Below are 16968 nucleotides of genomic sequence, written 5' to 3'. Positions count from 1 at the left end.
AATTACCCTCCTACTCCATGCCTAAGAGACTGTCATAGGCAGCCTTTTGTACTGGGAGGAAAATTGAACTTGCTTTCCTGGAGCTGCCATGAGACAGGCTGGGATCGTTTGCCATGAATAAAGCAAAGCATGCTCAATTCCTTCTGGCTTCTGCCAGCTGCTTTCTGCTGGGGGTATTCTGGACCTGGCAACTAAACCCCTTCTCCCATAAGCTCTCTTAACGTGACTTCATAGCCCTTAGAGACTTTTCCTGATTTCAGTCTTGATTGTGACCTACCAAGCCCAGAGTCAGCTTCAGAAAATCCTGTGGTTTTATCAGTCCTGCAGAATGTGATCATCAATGGAGGTGAGGACGGAGTGATTAGAGTGGGGCTGTGTGAAGAGGGAAGTCCAGGGAATCTTAGAAGGAAGACTGCAGATGGTGAAACAGGAAGGGAAATCAACATATTAAGAGCCAGTAGTGTTATGGATCCCATTTAAACTAGACAAAACCCCATCTTATAGATGAGGGAATTGAGACTCAGGAAACTGAAGTAACTTGCCCAGGTTTACACCTGGGAATCTGTAAAGCTGATATTAGAACCCAGGTCAGTCTGTGAATACCATTGTTCTCTCCGCCTTGGCAGGCATTCCTTGGAATGCTAATCTCCCTGGAATCATGATTTTTCTTATAAAGTTCAAGAAAACAGACCTCCTTAGGGATTCAGGAAGGAGGTCTAGTTATTTGAAGGGCCCAGCAGGGCAGGCAAGAGTTGGGGGGTCCTTTCTGAGCAATGGCATTTTAAGTGAGGGGGAAAGGAAGAACCTTCAAGCAGGCGGAGGCCAAGGCTAAATATGACTGGAAGGAGAAGAAAACATCTATAACACGTGGGATTCCATAAGCACTTGGGCCAGCACAGATGGGGACCTGGAGAGCTGAGTTGCAGTTGGAAAACCTGGGTTTTTATCTTCTCGCTCAGTATTTGCCCTTGGATAATCTCTATTTCCCTATTTGTAAATTGGAGTGCCTCACTGCACCCACACGTCTATTTTGTGTGCACCAACCATACAGGATATTGTAGACAATCAAATGGGAGATGCAAGTTGGAAAGCTTTGTGAACTGTAAAACAGCATGACTGAAATGAGAGAAGGTGAGAAGAAAGTGTTATAAGTATCCTTGGCATCTCAGTCCCTGACCTATTTGCCACCCCACTCCCCAAAGGTAAAAGGGAAGGTTTTGCCTTGGAAATTTACACTGTAAATTTTCTCCCAGGCCCTTCTCCTCCTCTCCTTCTGCAGGCCCTACCGGAAGTTCAGTCTTTCCACAAGTTCAGTCTTTCCAGGGCACAGAGACAAAACCAGGTAGCATTGACAGCCATGATTTGCAGCATGTGGGCTGCAGAGTGTAGGTTTAAATGCCCTCACACAGCCTGGCTCCAAGTCCACTGCCAGTACAGATATTATAGTTGGTTTCAAGAGTCCATCCCCAGCATGTTAGAACAGGAGGGCTATTCCTCTTCTGGCCCTAGGTTCCCTGCCTTCCCCCAGTGCCCACCCTCCAACTGCTAGTGAAAAAGGCACTTGCACTGCAGCCTCATATCTTATCAGAGGCCGTGGGCATTCCAGTTTTCCCACCATTTCCCTCGCTCTTGGCCAGTGACATAGGTCACTCTCTTCATACTCTGTAACAAGGGGCATTCTGTTCTTCCCTCTGCCTGCCTGAGGGTGCACAGAGGGATCTGTCCTCCAACCTGGTGCTCCTGGAATCCACACTGGCCAACCTTCCCTCCTATTCTGAATCTCCAGACTCTTGCTGTCCTCTCTTTCTGTCTTGGTTAATCTAATGTTCTATAGCTTCTGGCCTTTACATGGCCTGGGCATCAAGCTTGGCTTTTATTGTTTTCGTGACAACTGCCCTGGGAAGAAGTTCCACTATTGACTATTTTAAAATATGAATGATTCTATGTAAAATATTGTATAATATACTGATATCCATATAGTATCTTATTTATCTAACATCCTCAATTTTCCAGAGTCCAACTGAAAAACAAGAAGGTAGCAAAGCATTGTCATCCTTAAGACCTTGCACAGCGCTAATTTATTCCTATTTTTACGTGTTGTTGTAACAAGCTTAGCAATCTGGTTTCTAATCCTCCATAAGATTAAGAGCAGCGTATAAAAAGGGGAGGAGGAGCTGCTATATTAGCAGCAGCTAGAGGTGAGAGCTGAAAGCTAACAGCAAGGGAGAGGTAAAAGAAGAGTGATAAGAAAGAGAAGTTAAAATGGGTATGAAGGTCAAACGTTAGGGGCAACAGCCCTATAGACATCTATGCATTTCAATAAGGTGGAGCTAGGTAATTTTTAAGGTAGTTCTAGGTTCTTCTTGAGGGACAGAGGTGTCAGAGAATGTTTAATTATTTGTAGTATCTACTATATTATCAGGTGCTATATTGAATACTCTACATAAATTGATTTCGTTTTCATAACAGCTTGGGAGGTAGGTGGTGATATTCTCATTTTATAAATTACGGAGACTTAGAGAGGTATACACAGGCAGTGACTGGAAGACTAAGCTTAGAACTTAGAAGAATCTGGCTTTAGAGAACCAAGTTTTTTCTATTCTACACTGGCTCTTTCTCCATGACCTAAAACCCTGGTCCCTCTCAGACTCTTGGGACAGTGGTTCCCACCCTCCCAACCCCACCTTTATTCATTCTCCTATACATGAATATCTTTTTAAAGATGTCCATTCATTCAGTGTGTATTTATTGAGTGTCCACCATGTGCCGGGCACAGTTTTAAGTGTTTGAAATGTAGCAGTGAAGAAAATAGTTTTCTCTCTTGTATCCTAAATTCTAGTGGAAGATAAACAAATGAATACATAGGAATAAAAATAAAGCAAGGAGGGCTTCCCTGGTGGCGTAGTGGTTGAGAGTCCGCCTGCTGATGCAGGGGACACGGGTTCGTGCCCCGGTCCGGGAAGATCCCACATGCCGCGGAGCGGCTAGGCCCGTGAGCCATGGCCGCTGAGCCTGCGTGTCCGGAACCTGTGCTCCGCAACGGGAGAGGCCACAACAGTGAGAGGCCCGTGTACCGCAAAAAAAAAATAAATAAATAAAAAGAAAGAAAGAAAGAAAGAAAGCAGGGTAAGGGAATAGGGAGGGACTGTGTGATGAAAGAAGGGCTCTGTGAGAAAATAAAATCTGTTCAGAAATATGCACGAGCTGAAGTAGTATGAGCTATGTGTATATCTTGGGGAATAACATTCCAGGCATAGAGTTCAGCAAGTTCAGAAACCCTAAAACAGGAGCATGCTTAGTGTCTTGAGGAACCAAAGGAGGTCAGTGTAGCTAGAGATGAAGTGAGCAATAGGGAGAGTGGATTATGGAGAAGAAGTCACAAGGGTAGACAGGGACTCAGATCATGTAGGGCTTTATTCTTAGTGAAATAGGAAGCCACTGGAGAGTTTTGAGTAGAGGAATGACAAATCTTATGTCCATAAAATCGCTCTGCATGACTGTACCGGCTAGGACCTCCGGTACAATGTTGAACAGAATTGGTGAAAGCAGACATGCTTACCTTGTTCCCAATTTTAAGGAGAAAGTATTCAGTCTTTCACCATTAAGTATGATGTTAGCTGTAGGGTTTTTTGGTAGACTTCTTTTATCAGGCCAGGTAAGTTCTCTTCTATTTGTAGTTTACTCAGAGGTTTTATTATGGATGGATGTTGGATTTTGTTTGTGTGGTTTTTATCCTTTATTCTACTAACATGGCACTATGTTATTGATTTTTGGATTTTTTATTTTTTATTTTTTTGCAGTACGTGGGCCTCTCACTGTTGTGGCCTCTCCCGTTGCGGAGCACAGGCTCCGGACGTGCAGGCTCGGCGGCCATGGCTCACGGGCCTAGCCGCTGTGCGGCACGTGTGATCTTCCTGGACCGGGGCACGAACCCATGTCCCCTGCATCGGCAGGCGGACTCTCAACCACTACGCCACCAGGGAAGCCCCTGATTTTTGGATTTTAAACCAACCTCATTCCTAGAATAAATCCCACTTGGTTATAGTGCATAATCCTTTTTGTATGGTGTTGGTTTGGGTTTAGTAATGTTTTGTTGAAGATTTTTGCCTGTTGAGGCATGTTTGTGTCCCACTGGAGCAGCAAGCCTGACAGAAGAGTGACTGACAGCTCCTAGAGGGCAGTTTTAAGGCCGTTGACTGTGGCAGAGAGGTAGGGATCTGAGCCTAAGAATAAGGCCAAGAGATCAAAAACCCAAGCTGGGAAACCATAAATCAGGAAACCAAGGTCCATCAGCAAGTGTGATACCAGAATCTTGAGATGAGTAGGACATGAATAAAGGGGACTTATGACCTAATGGGGCAGATGCAGAAAAAAGCCCCAAAACTATCCTACAAAAGATCACGTTAACACAAAAGCAGAAATTGCTTCTTTTGAGTTATCTGTCATTTTGTATCAGGAGTCTCTACTGGTCTCCCTTACCTTCGAATCCCTCCCCATCTCCTCAGTTAGCATAATATATCAAGAGTTAGTGTACTTAAGTGCATAGGGCAATAGACAAAGTTATCTACAGGATAACTGGTCTTTAGGAAGATTAATTAACTCCAACTTTCCCACCATTGTGTATATTCTTAAAAACCTCAGGCTATATGCTGCTGGGGAAAGAGAGGAAGCTTTAAAGCCAAAGATTTGAATCCTTGCTGTGACATTCATTTCCTTTGTGACTAACCTCTCTGAGCTGTAGTTTCCTCCTTTGCAAAATGGGAACAATAATGCCTATACAGTTATTGTGATGCTAATAGGAGATGAAGAAAAAATGCCTGGCCTGGATTGGTGTTCAGCCACTAGTGGTTGAAATAAATTCTGATACCCTATGTTCAGTGTCAGATTGTAGTAGAAGGTGAATATTGTGACCTAGGCTCTTAAGCCTGTTCTACTAACTCAACCTTGGGAAAGCACTTAATATCTCTGGGCCTCAGTTTCCTCAGCTCCAAAAAGAGGGAATGAAGTAGAAAGTTGTTCTATAATTGCTGGTATGTCTCTTCCAGTTCTGTGCCTCCAAAGGCACTTTGTCTGTCATTCAAAGGAAAAAAAGAGGAGGGGGCCAAAAGAGAAGACTCAGATTCAGTCCTGCTTAACGCTGCAGCAGAGACAGAAAGAAAGAGCCGTTACCTACAATGAGAAGTGTTTGGGAGTGGGGCAGTGACCTGCCTGTCACTCAGCATTTGGAAAAAAAGTATCAATGAGAAAATCAGAATGGCCTGGAATGTTGGAGACTGAGTAGATAATGAGTATGAGAGAGTCCATGAGGCATAGAACCCAGTTTGTGCTCTGTCACCCACTTTCTGGGTGTTCCCAGTCAAGCTGTTTCTCTTTTTGCAGCGTCTGTATTCCCATCTGTAAAATGAATTAGGCGATGTATTCTCCAAGGGCCTCTTCAGGGCTTCCTAAAATTTCATTGTCCGCTCTCCTCTGGCTCTCAAGTTGGCTTGTACTCAGCTTTTGCCCTTGGTGTTGAGGATTTCATTTATAGGAGAAGGCTTCTTAACTAGCAGGTTAGCACTACAGTATATGTTTAGAATGCTCTTGAAACCACAATTTCAGGCTGCTAAGAATCATAAAATTTTCAAGTCCTCAAATGCCTTGGTCCACCTGGTTTCACCCCGTCAGTTAACACTGAGAGATGATGCAATAGAGTGGAAAGACTACTGGCTTTAACAGCAGACCTGGAATTCAGATGCCTGCCTGTATTAGCTTAATTTCTCTGAGCCATAGAAAATGAGGATAGTAATAATAGAGTAGGCATGTAAAGAATTGTTATTATTTGGAGGAGAAAGAAAAAACTGAGGCCTGAGAGATGATGTCGCCTGCTCAGAGTCATGCTCAGACCAGAACCTCGGTCTCTTGTGTCTCAGTCTAGGGTTTTCTCCTCTGGAGACAAGGTCAGCTGTACCCATACGTAGGTAGTAGCAAAGATTGGAACTGAAAGCTTGTCAGCTTTCTTCACATCTCTGCCAACAGTCTTCTCAATTCCCCTGTGGCGTGTGTCAATAACACAGCCCGTACTTGTTTTAGAAACAAGCTCTTCATAAGCACTCCTGTTTGATTTGCTTTGGCTGGTACAGGATCCAGATGCTCTTAGAATAGCACAACAGACTCTCCAAATCAGCCCATTCCCATTCTGAGCCACTCATGGCTCTGATCTACTCACTGGGGTTCGTCCCCTAGTCCTCCCTACCTGTCATGTGAATCACGTTCAGTCATCTTTTGCTATTTGCCCTTTCCCTGTTGATGGAAGTCACATTTATCAGGTGCCTACTATGTGCCAGGTATTGTCATAGGTGTTTTAAGTTAAAATTATCTTCGTTAATCTTTATAACTCATTAAGTTATTAATAGCTCCAGAGGGAAAAGCTGAGGCTCAGTGAAGTAAATGAATTTGCCAGAGTTCGTATACTTAGTCTGTGAAAGAGCTGGGTTTTGAACTCGGGTCCTCCTGCTTCCATAGACCCCATGCATTTAGTATAGTAAGCTCTTTCCTGAGTACCATACTGCCTCTGGCCTCTGCCCTTCCAGGAGGGTAGAGTGTTCAAGAGTGCCCAAGAAGGGGTATGCAGTGGCTTTAGTATAATGGGAATATCTCCATGCCTTCAGTGCATTTTCCCATGAGTTTCTTCTGCTCTGCCCTGCCTCAAACCAACTTCTCTAGGATCCACGTGTGTGGCCCAGAGGTCCAATCACTAAGCGAGAGACCAGGTTTCCATCTTCAACATGGAACATGGACTCCCTAGTAAGAATTGTACTTGTCATTTTCAAAGTTGAATGAGGGGAATATTCCAGGCAATAAGCCCCTTGTATGCCCAACTCTGAAATGTAAGGAAGGAAGAGAGAGGGTCTATACATCGCAAGTGTGATGAGCCTCCTTCAGGGACCTGGCAGGAGAGGAAAATAATATAAAAGATTTAAGAATAAGATTGCTCTAATAGGTCTTCAAATCTGTAATCATTTTTCAGTTTACAAAGCACCTTACTTGTAGAGATTTTAGTCTAAGGAAACTGAAGGCATCTGCCTTTATGTGGCAGAGTCAGGGGCTAGAGTCCAACTCCTTAGTCTTGATAAGGCCAGTGAATCTAAGCCCTCCCTGAAAGGGTTCTGTCCCTGGCCTTGGGTTCCACTCAATCTTCATTTGCAAAAGGGGCAGGCCTTTAGTCTCTGCCCTTTTCTTTTCTTTTCTTCTTTTTCTTTTTTTTTTGCGGTACGTGGGCCTCTCACCGCTGTGGCCTCTCCTGTTGCGGAGCACAGGCTCCGGATGCGCAGGCCCAGCAGCCATGGGCCACGGGCCCAGCCGCTCTGCGGTATGTGGGATCTTCCCGGACCGGGGCACGAACCCGTGTCCCCTGCATCGGCATGCGGACTCCCAACCACTGCGCCACCAGGGAAGCCCTCTGCCCTTTTCTGAGCCCTCCTCTGCCCACTTGTCCCCTTTTCACCCTTTCCTACTCAACTGCTAGGGCCTTCTTCATGAGACCCTCTTCTAATATGTTTTTAAGTATAGGGTAAGAGGAGATATTTTTGGCTCTGTATTGTCCCCAGGATCATTTGCCATAAAATGATGGAATTTTAGGATGTCAGAGTGGGAAGAGATCTTAACTAACAGTTATCAAGTTTATGGAGGAGCCCTTTATTTAAACATATAATTCAACATCTCAAACAGAGCTGCTCTGTTAGAAGTGGCAGTGGTGGGCCCAGAGTCCACCAGTCCAGCCTCCCCCTTACCCTCATCAAAGACAGGCTCTGAGGCATCTGCCTTAAACCTGCAGAGTTGCCAGGAACACAGTTTATAAAACAACACTGACCTAGATCAACTTACCCATTTTATAATTGTGAAATTGAGGCCCAGCAAGGGGCAGTAAGTAATAGGCCCAAGGTCACACAATGAATTAGTGGCAGGTCTGACTCTCAGCTTTGTGCCCTTTCTGCTACACTAAGCTTTATGTCATTTCATAAGTGACCACCTGTTTCACTTCACTGAAATTCTGTGCCTGGATGTCAGGCTTCTTTTGCCTCCTGGCATCTGGTTCCTGTGAGGTAGGTAGGCAGGCCTGTGGATGTGTGTGCTATGTCAGGGCATTATTCTCATCCATGTGGTGAGCATGTGTGAAGTTTTGTTTAACTCACTGTGGGAACCAGCAGAAAGAGAATAGCTGAGAAACTGGATTTATGTTCTTAGGGGAAAAAGGATTGCTGAAATGAGATTGCTAAATTAGATCCAAAATTGATTAATGTCCTAATGAAAATGTAACATTTCATGTTATCTTTTCTACTTCTCAGTTTGCTATATGTTAACCTCTAACTTTGCAGAGTTTTAAAATATTTGGGCCCTGTTTGTGAACAGTAAGTCAAACAAAATTCCATTCTCCAAGAGTATCAGATGACTCTCAGATACATACTAAAAAAAGTGTCCTAACGTGACTTTAAGAGTTCACACAGTTATCTTTTTCCCCTTACTTCCAGTTTTTGGATAATTTTCCTTAACAAAGCACCGCTGAAAATCATCAGAGTCTCTGGTATTAAAGCTGGCTAGAGCTCTCCAAGTCAGGAGGGCATCTTTCTGCTCAGGGCACAGACCCGACTTCTTTGCGGAAACTTCTGCAGGTAGCAGCTATTAGCAGGACCTTGAGCTGTCTCCTACAGCCCTACTCACTGGCTTAGAGCTTGGCCTTTGCTAATCCTAGACTTGCTTCTTCCCCCTTCACCTAGTCATGGAGGCGTTTTCCCTGCTCTGGTTACCCTCAGGGCCATCTTGGATGCAAAGAGGTCACAGAGTTCCACCTGGAGGAAGTTTGTTTTGAGCAGAGTTTCACTCAGGTAAAGTAGGCAACTGCTTTCATTATGTGGTTTTGTCTCTGAAATGTTTTGCCCATCTTCTTATCCCCAGTGCTACCATCCAAGGCCAGATCTTAATCCTCTCTCACTGAGACTTTTTCATTGTCAACTAGCCTGTCTCCCCATCTCCAGTCTTTGACCCTGAAATATAACCCCCTTTTTCTCTCCATAGGTTTTAAGATACAAATCTTATTCCTATCACTTTCTTGCTCATAAAACCTCTAGAATAAAATCCAGTGTCCTTAGCATGACATTCAAGGCTCTGCAAATACTATTTTTCCTCTTTCTTTCCAGCTTCTTCTCCAGTCCCATAGGAGTTCATATTAGTGGGTTGAAGTATGAGGGAAACCAACTTTTGGTTGGAAGAACTATCTGATCAAGTGTGCCAGTGAAGGTTAAGAAGTGTTATTAGTTGTGGTGCCATGTTATCATTCAATATGATAAACATTTGTGCCAGGCACAGAGATAGGTCCTTAGGGATAAGGAGAAGACAAACACATGGTCAAGGCCTTTGGAGCCCATAACTGATCAAGGAGAAGAGGTAGATAAAGTAAGTAGGTGGCAGTGATGATCACTATAATGGAAGCATGTGGAGTGCTTTGGGAACTTGGAGGAGGGGGGGACACTAACTGCCTGAGAGATCAAGGAAGGCTTCACAAAAGAGGTGATATTTGAGTTGGACTTCAAAGATGAGACATTTGACAGTCGTGAAAGATGAAGTATTTGGCAGTTGAGAAGGGGAGTCTGTAGCTTCCAAGCAAAGAGACCAATGAGGGCAAAGGCACAGAAGCTTACATGTGTGTCTCAGAGAAGAGTAAACAGTCCATTGTAGCCAGAGCATAGGATTTCAGGAATGGAGTGTGGTTAGGGTTAAATTTATCAAAGTAAGTTGGGGCTAAACTGCATAAGGCCTCGTTTTCCAGGTTAAGGAAATACTGTGTTTCACATCTAGCATATGATAAGAATACTTGAATTAAGTGGTATATATTTGTCTATTTGTGCATGTGTGTAGTTGTGTGTTAGGATGTGATTGTTACATTTGGAGATGATTTTTGAAGACCCTCTGAGGCAAAGCAAATATCAAAAATTGGAGCCAAAAGGACAGGTTAAACCTCAGTTCACCCAGGCTTGAACTTTGAACTTCTGAGATTTTCACAAGTTCTGTAAGCCCATAAGTTAATCATAGCATGCCAGAATTGGAAGGAACCTTAGGGATCCATTCAACAAATGCCTGATACTATTCTTGTAGCTGAGATATGGTAGTTAACAAAACAAAGACTGCCTTCATGAAACTTGTTTCAGTGGGGGAGACAGAAAATGAATAAATCATTAATTATTAGATTATTTCCTATGTGTGAAAGATATGCAGGCTAGGCCCCAAGATAAGAGCATGTTTGTAGAGAAACTAGGAGGCAGACAGTGTGGTTGGAACAGCACCAAAGAGAAAGAAGCAGGGATAAGGTTGGAGAGGGGACAGCTGAGGCCAGAACATATAGGACCCTGCATTTGGCCAATGGGAAAATGAGGCTAATATCCAGGGCCACATAGCAAGTTAGTAGGAAGGCCAGGATTGGTAACTCTCCTGGTTCAGCCTCCCTTCCCTTGCCTGCCTGCTGTCTTCTGGCTTTTATCCAGGATTAACTTGGATCCCATTTAATTCCTTTATTCTCCTCTCTCTCACTTAGCTCTCTTTCTCTATCCCTGTACCCAAGGTTTCTGTCATACCATTACTCTGTTTCATTTCAGGCTTCTTTGCTTAATCACAGCATTAGCATTTCCCAGACTCACATTTGTACACATGACCTGGTAATAGAGTGATTCCTGAAAGGTCAAAGTTAGAGAGGTCCCTGGACATCTTTTAGTTTGATCCTCTGGTATTAGAAACCCAGAAAGGATAAGTGACTTGCCCAAGGCCACTTAACTAGTTAGTGGTAGAACTTGATTTCCTTTGCCTCCCAGTTTCTGGATCTTCAGTTTTGGCATGCTACCTCTCTTTCTCTAGTGTCCAGCACAGGGGAGTCAAGTTGTGATCTGCATAGTTGGCAAGAGCAGCTAGCATTCAGTGACCCTCTGCCATCTGCCCCTTAGCTTTTTATTTTGTCTTTGTCATGTGAGTTTACTGTTTTATTCTGGCCAATGTCTTTGAACTACCACTCTTTGCAAAGACAGTATGTTGCTAAATTTCGCATCCTAGTTCATGCTATCCCCCCTACTTAACCAGCAGCCTGCTCTTAACCTCCAGTCTACATCCAGGCTTGTCTTTTAAGCCCAGCCCGTATTATCTTGAGAGAAGCAAATGTAGAAAGAGCATAGCGTTTGGAATTGGATATATCTGGATTTGAATACCAGCTTTGGCATGTACTGGGACAAAGTAATCTTGGATAAGTTAGTTGACTTCTGAGAGCAGTTTTCTTATCTGTAAAATGGGGATGTTAATACCTGCTTGATGGGATCATTGGAAAGATTATTTAAAGTGTTATATGGGTATACCTCAGCATTCTGTAAAGAGAAACTTAGTAATTCTTCCTCAAAAGCCCATGCTGGGGCTTCCCTGGTGGCGCAGTGGTTGGGAGTCCGCCTGCCGATGCAGGGGATGCGGGTTCGTGCCCAGGTCTGGGAGGATCCCACGTGCCGCGGAGCGGCTGGGCCTGCGCGTCCGGAGCCTGCGCTCCGCAGCGGGAGAGGCCACGGCAGTGAGAGGCCTGCGTACCGCAAAAAAAAAAAAAAAAAAAAAAAAGCCCATCTTGAATGCCCTCTCCCTTTTTCCTAATTATCTAATAGCCAACACTTCTTGGGTGGGTTTCTATGTGCCAGACACTGTGCTAAGTGCCTTTAAAAAGTATTTATTGGGGCTTCCCTGGTGGCGCAGTGGTTGAGAGTCTGCCTGCCGATGCAGGGGACATGGGTTCGTGCCCCGGTCCGGGAAGATCCCACGTGCCGCGGAGCGGCTGGGCCCGTGAGCCATGGCCGCTGAGCCTGCGCGTCCGGAGCCCGTGCTCCGCAACGGGAGAGGCCACAACAGTGAGAGGCCCGCGTACCGCAAAAAAAAAAAAAGTATTTATTGGGAAATTCCTTGGCGATCCAGCAGTTAGGACTCCGAGCTTTCACTGCCGAGGACCTGGGTTCAATCACTGGTTGGGGAACTAAGATCCTGCAAGCCATGAGGCACAGCACCCCCCGCCCCCCAAAAAAGTATTTATTACTGCATGTGAATCTATAATTATCTCAAAATTAAAAGTTAAAAAAAATTTTAAACCACTGATCTCATTTTTTTCTGTATTTATTATTCCTGCTCTTGGTAGATAGATGCCAGGTTAAGGTTCAATATATGCCTGTGTTTCGGTTCTTGCTATTTTCTAATTCTTTAAATTTGGACAAACCTCTTGACCTCACTCTCGGACGCGCAACCACCGCGCCACCAGGGAAGCCCTTGACCTCACTCTTAAGTGTTTTTCCCACCAGAGTCCTAAAATTCCATTTCATAACCATTTGGAAACCTGACTTGCTTACCTTCTCACCTTAGAATTTGTCTCTATTGATGACATTGCAGTGGCGACTGGGCTGGCCCTGTGTGACTTGGAGAGGACAGTACGGGAGGCAAGAGAACTAGGCACCTGGGAGCTATTAGATCAAGGATTGGCAACTCGTCATAAATCAAAAGATGTCTGGGGGTAATGTCAATGGTGACTCTACTTGGATTATGTTCTCGGGGTGAGATTGCCAATGTCATTGAATGGAAGGACCAGCAATACACAGGCACTCTTGCTTGTGCCTGGACAAAAGACAGCGTGTTGGTGGCAAGTGTCCAACATGGCCACGGCTGCCCACAGGCCATCTCTGCCATTCAGGACATCAGCCGCTGGCCCTGCCAGCCCTGGGGCAAGGTTGCTGTGGTTTCATAGAAAGAGCCCAGTCTCTGGAATTGCAAGTTCAGATTGTGAGTTCAAATCCCTGTCTATCAGCTACTGGCAGCTAGTTCCTCAACTAGTTCCTTAGTTCCTTAAAATTCTTACTTTATCTCTCAGAGCCACAGTTTCTCTGTCTGTAAAATAGTGCTGTTGAGGGAGTTCCCTGGTGGCCTAGTGGTTAGGATTCCAGGCTTTCACTGCCGCGGCCTGGGTTCAATCCCTGGCCGGGGAACTGAGAGCCCATCCTGCAAGCCTCGCCGTACGGCTGCAAAAAAAATTAGTGCTGTTGATACCTACTTTGGGGATTGTTGGGAGGATTCAAAATACTAGGCAAATAGGTGTCACACAATACCTGATACTTAGCTGGGTGAATGGCAAGTTGATCTGCTGCTATTAGCTCTTTGAAGACCAGTATCCTTGGGAGGTGGCATTCAAGTCAGGGCTGCTCTGATTCTCTTAGCACCTCCCCACTCACCCCCAGAAACACCCTAGACCCCTCCTCTCCTTCCTCAAGTTCAGACCCTAGAAGTATTGTCTGTCTCACCAGGTGGCATATCTGAGTAAGCAAGATTGTTACATAGCAGACATACAGGACCAGGGAAAGTAGCTCAGGCAGCAGTTGATGAACAAAAGGTTTCTCTCTCTGTTCCCAATAAATTGGTCCTTGGGGATCCTAGCTTTGAAATTCTAATTGACACAGGAAGGAAAAGATTCATTAGGCTCTGGTCTCATTAAAGTGTTCTGCTGCTCACCTACGATTTATTCTTGGCACTTCATCAGGAGAAATTAAGTAAACCAACAGGCTGGGAGGCTGCTGACAGCATAGTTCAGTGTACCTGGTGCTGCTCGTGGGGTGAGGATATTGGGCCTCCCATACTCTGGAGCACACAGCTGGCTTCAGAAGTGCCTCACCCATAGGACTTAGCATGAGCCTAAGTCTCATATATTGTCGGTGCTTTTGAGTTCATTCACAGGTGATAGCTCATTTATGGATGGTCCAGGAAGAACTGGGGCTTGCCCGAGATCACTGAGCACAGCAGTGGTGGAGCTAGAATTAGAAACAGTCAGCCCTCCTGACTTCCAGGCCAAGAATCTCCTTTGGATTTCTAGATCCACTATTTCAGTCATTCAACCATCAACAGATACTTTTGACACATGCTGTGTGCTAGGATTCTATGATAAAACAGACATGGGGGGCGGTGGTGGAGAGGGAATACCTGACCCAGTATTAGGGGAGATTAGAAAGTCCTCCAAGTCTGAGGGGTGAATAGGAATTAGCTCAGCAAAGAAGCATTTGAGGAGTGTTCAAGGCTAAGGGATCAGCACCTACAAAGGCTTAGAGACTCTCTCCAGTAATGGAAAGTCTTGCTAGGGTGGAGGAATTGAGGAAGAGATAAGTTATGATGAGTCAGTCTATGAGGTTTGGGCCACTTCCTGTTATAAGAACTCTATACCTGGGATTAGGAGTCCTGGGTGTTCTAGATGTGTTTCTACTGCCAGTATTTCTTTAGCCTCTTTCTGGTGTGCCAGTGCTGGGCATTGAGGTACAAAAATGCATAAAATATATGTAGCTCTGTCCCCCAGAGATCTGTTAGTTTAATGAGGGTAACAAACTAATAAATAACTCCTATAACAAATAAAAGGAATAAGTACCTTTGTTGGAGGAAGTCAGAGTTGAGCTGTGTGTTACCATCAGTATTTTCTCTGGGCTTCAATTATCTCACCTGTCAATTTAGTGATAACCACTGTCCTGTGTAACTCATGAGCTGATGGGAAAACAGCTCTGTAATGACTGATGTTTGTATGGCATTTTGTGGGTTACAAAACACTCTTTCATCATTAATTAATTGAATCTTAACTATAATCTTATGACTTAGGAAATCTTCCACCAATTTACAGATGAGGAAACTAAGGCTTAGAGAGGTTGAGGCTTGTTTATGGTTTTACAGCTTCTGACTAACAAAAGCTAGGATTAGAAATCCAAATCTTTTGCTCTCTTTTGCAGTACAGTGAATCTGAACAAACTTTGAAAAGTAGAAAGATGGCAGCCTTTCTGTTCCATACTTGAGTGGCACATTTCCCTCTCCCTTCAATAGAAATGCAAAGAATGACTTCAGTGTGAGAAAAGCAGACTTAAATTGCCTGGGGAGGAAGAAAAGGAGCTTATTTCAAGTCTTCTCCAGACTGGGCTCTGAACTTTTAAGACGATGTGTCCCAATGCTCTGTCAGCTCCCACTATTCCATCTCATGCCATTTACAGAGTAGATGTCTCAACTATTATGCCACTGGCTACAAATAGCAACTCATGGGGTAGACGGAGCCTGCTTTACATGTTGGTAAACTGAGGTCCACAGAAGTTAAGTAATTTGCCCAGATTCACTGAATTATTCATGCCAGAATGAGGACTGGAATCCAGGGCTCCTGACACCACAGGTGCTCTTAAGTCATAGAAGAATGCTCCTTTGATTCATTTAGTTCACACAATTCTGGAATGTATACCCCATGAGCCAGAGACTTTGTTTTACAAGAGAACCTCTGGTTAGGCTCCAACTGTGCTGGTGCAGTGCCTTCCTCTCTACGAGCAGGGACTTTGCTATTTATTATCTGTCCCTGACCAGGGCCTGGTTCCAAGAATGCTTTGCTATTGTTTTTGGCCTTACTCTGTCAGAAGCTGAAGGGAGCAGATGGCCACAGCAGTGTGGATCATGAGGGTGTGATCCCAGGCTGGGCTAGAGAATGAGTTGAGAGTCCTACTCATCTACTACTGTTTCTACGGTCAGGGCCCTGCCAAGGTGTTGTCCATCCCAGAACAAATTGAAGCTGGCCAACCCTGCCCCCTCCTACTCCCATACACAACGTACTTGTTGATCTTCTGGATAGATTTCATACAAAGGCTTCTATGATCTGCTGTCCCAAATGACCCTTTGGACCTATTTCCCAGGCATGTTCCACTATTTAAGGAGTCTCCTATATCTACAGGCCTCCCAACACTCCCACCCTCACTGCTGTTTTTACTTCTGACTCCTTAAGCAGATTGGCTGCTTAGTGTGACTCTGACAATTAGCCTAAAGAGTACTCAATACTGAGAAGTTGACGTGTTTTCTGTTTATCCAAAATCCTAACTGGAAAATTCTAAGGAACACTACTTTGGAGAGGGGCGGGGAGGTGGGGTGACTGGGATAAGGACAGTTGACTTCATGGGAAGCCTACAAGAACCTCAAGTACCTTAAAAAATCATGAAAGGAAATATCAACATTTGTTCACAATATTTCAAGTGCCCCTTATATTCATATCTTTATATATTACAGAGCCCTTTCATACCTATTATTGCCTTTGAGTCTTAGAGCAACTCTTTGAGGGCAGCAGTGCAAAGATTACTATTCCCACTTGACAGATGAGACCAGGGAAGGTTAGGGAAGAAGGTTAGTGATCGATCTTCTGGTAATTATGGTGGCAGAGCCCCAAACAGAACCAAGAATTGGGAGACAGGTAGTCCTAGGTTTGAAATCTGGTGCTCATCGTATTCTAGCTGAATGACCTTGGGCAAGTTACTTAGCCTCTTCAAACCTCGGTTTTCTTCTCTGTAATAAAAGGATAACTATCTCTTACGGTTGTCTAAGCATTAAATGATATAATGTATGGACAAATGCAAGCACAGTATGGAACAAGTATTAGGAGCTTAGTAACTGCAGGTTTCCCATCTTAGTATTTTAAGTGTCTTGTATTCTAAGTCTTTAAGAATTAGTACTCTCACCCTCAGAATGGGAGCAAATATTTGCAAACGAAGCAACTGACAAAGGATTAACCCCCAAAATTTACAAGCAGCTCATGCAACTCAATGTCAAAAAAACAAACAACCCAATCCAAAAATGGGCAGAAGGCCTAAATAGACATTTCTCCAAAGAAGATATACAAATCGCCAATGAACACATGAAAGGATGCTCAACAGCACTAATCATTAGAGAAATGCAAATCAAAACTATAATGAGGTATCACCTCACACCGGTCAGAATGGCCATCATCAAAAAATCTAGAAACAATAAATGCTGGAGAGGGTGTGGAGAAAAGGGAACCCTCTTCCTCTGTTGGTGAGAATGTAAATTGATACAGCCACTATGGAGAACAGTATGGAGGTTCCTTAAAATACTACAAATAGAACTACCATACGACCCAGCAAT

At 44.3% G+C, this 16968-nt stretch overlaps 1 protein-coding gene across 17 annotated transcripts in view; it reads left to right on the top strand.

Moving 5' to 3' along the window:
- The window catches only part of RALY (RALY heterogeneous nuclear ribonucleoprotein), an 85125-nt gene that overhangs the window by 38895 nt on the left and 29262 nt on the right, over nt 1–16968 (top strand). Inside the window, exon 1 of one of the 17 annotated variants that reach the window (XM_007105894.4) lies at nt 8847–8864. The exons of the other annotated variants lie outside the window; for them this stretch is intronic. The gene's annotated coding sequence lies outside the window, so the exon portion shown is untranslated. Of the gene's footprint in view, nt 1–8846; nt 8865–16968 lie in introns of those variants that run through there. 17 annotated transcript variants of the gene reach the window in all.

Source organism: Physeter macrocephalus, chromosome 14 (genome assembly GCF_002837175.3).
Source record: "Physeter macrocephalus isolate SW-GA chromosome 14, ASM283717v5, whole genome shotgun sequence".
Classification (NCBI taxonomy): domain Eukaryota; kingdom Metazoa; phylum Chordata; class Mammalia; order Artiodactyla; family Physeteridae; genus Physeter; species Physeter macrocephalus.
Note: the sequence above shows the minus strand (reverse complement) of the source record. Positions and strands in the feature narration are given on the sequence as shown.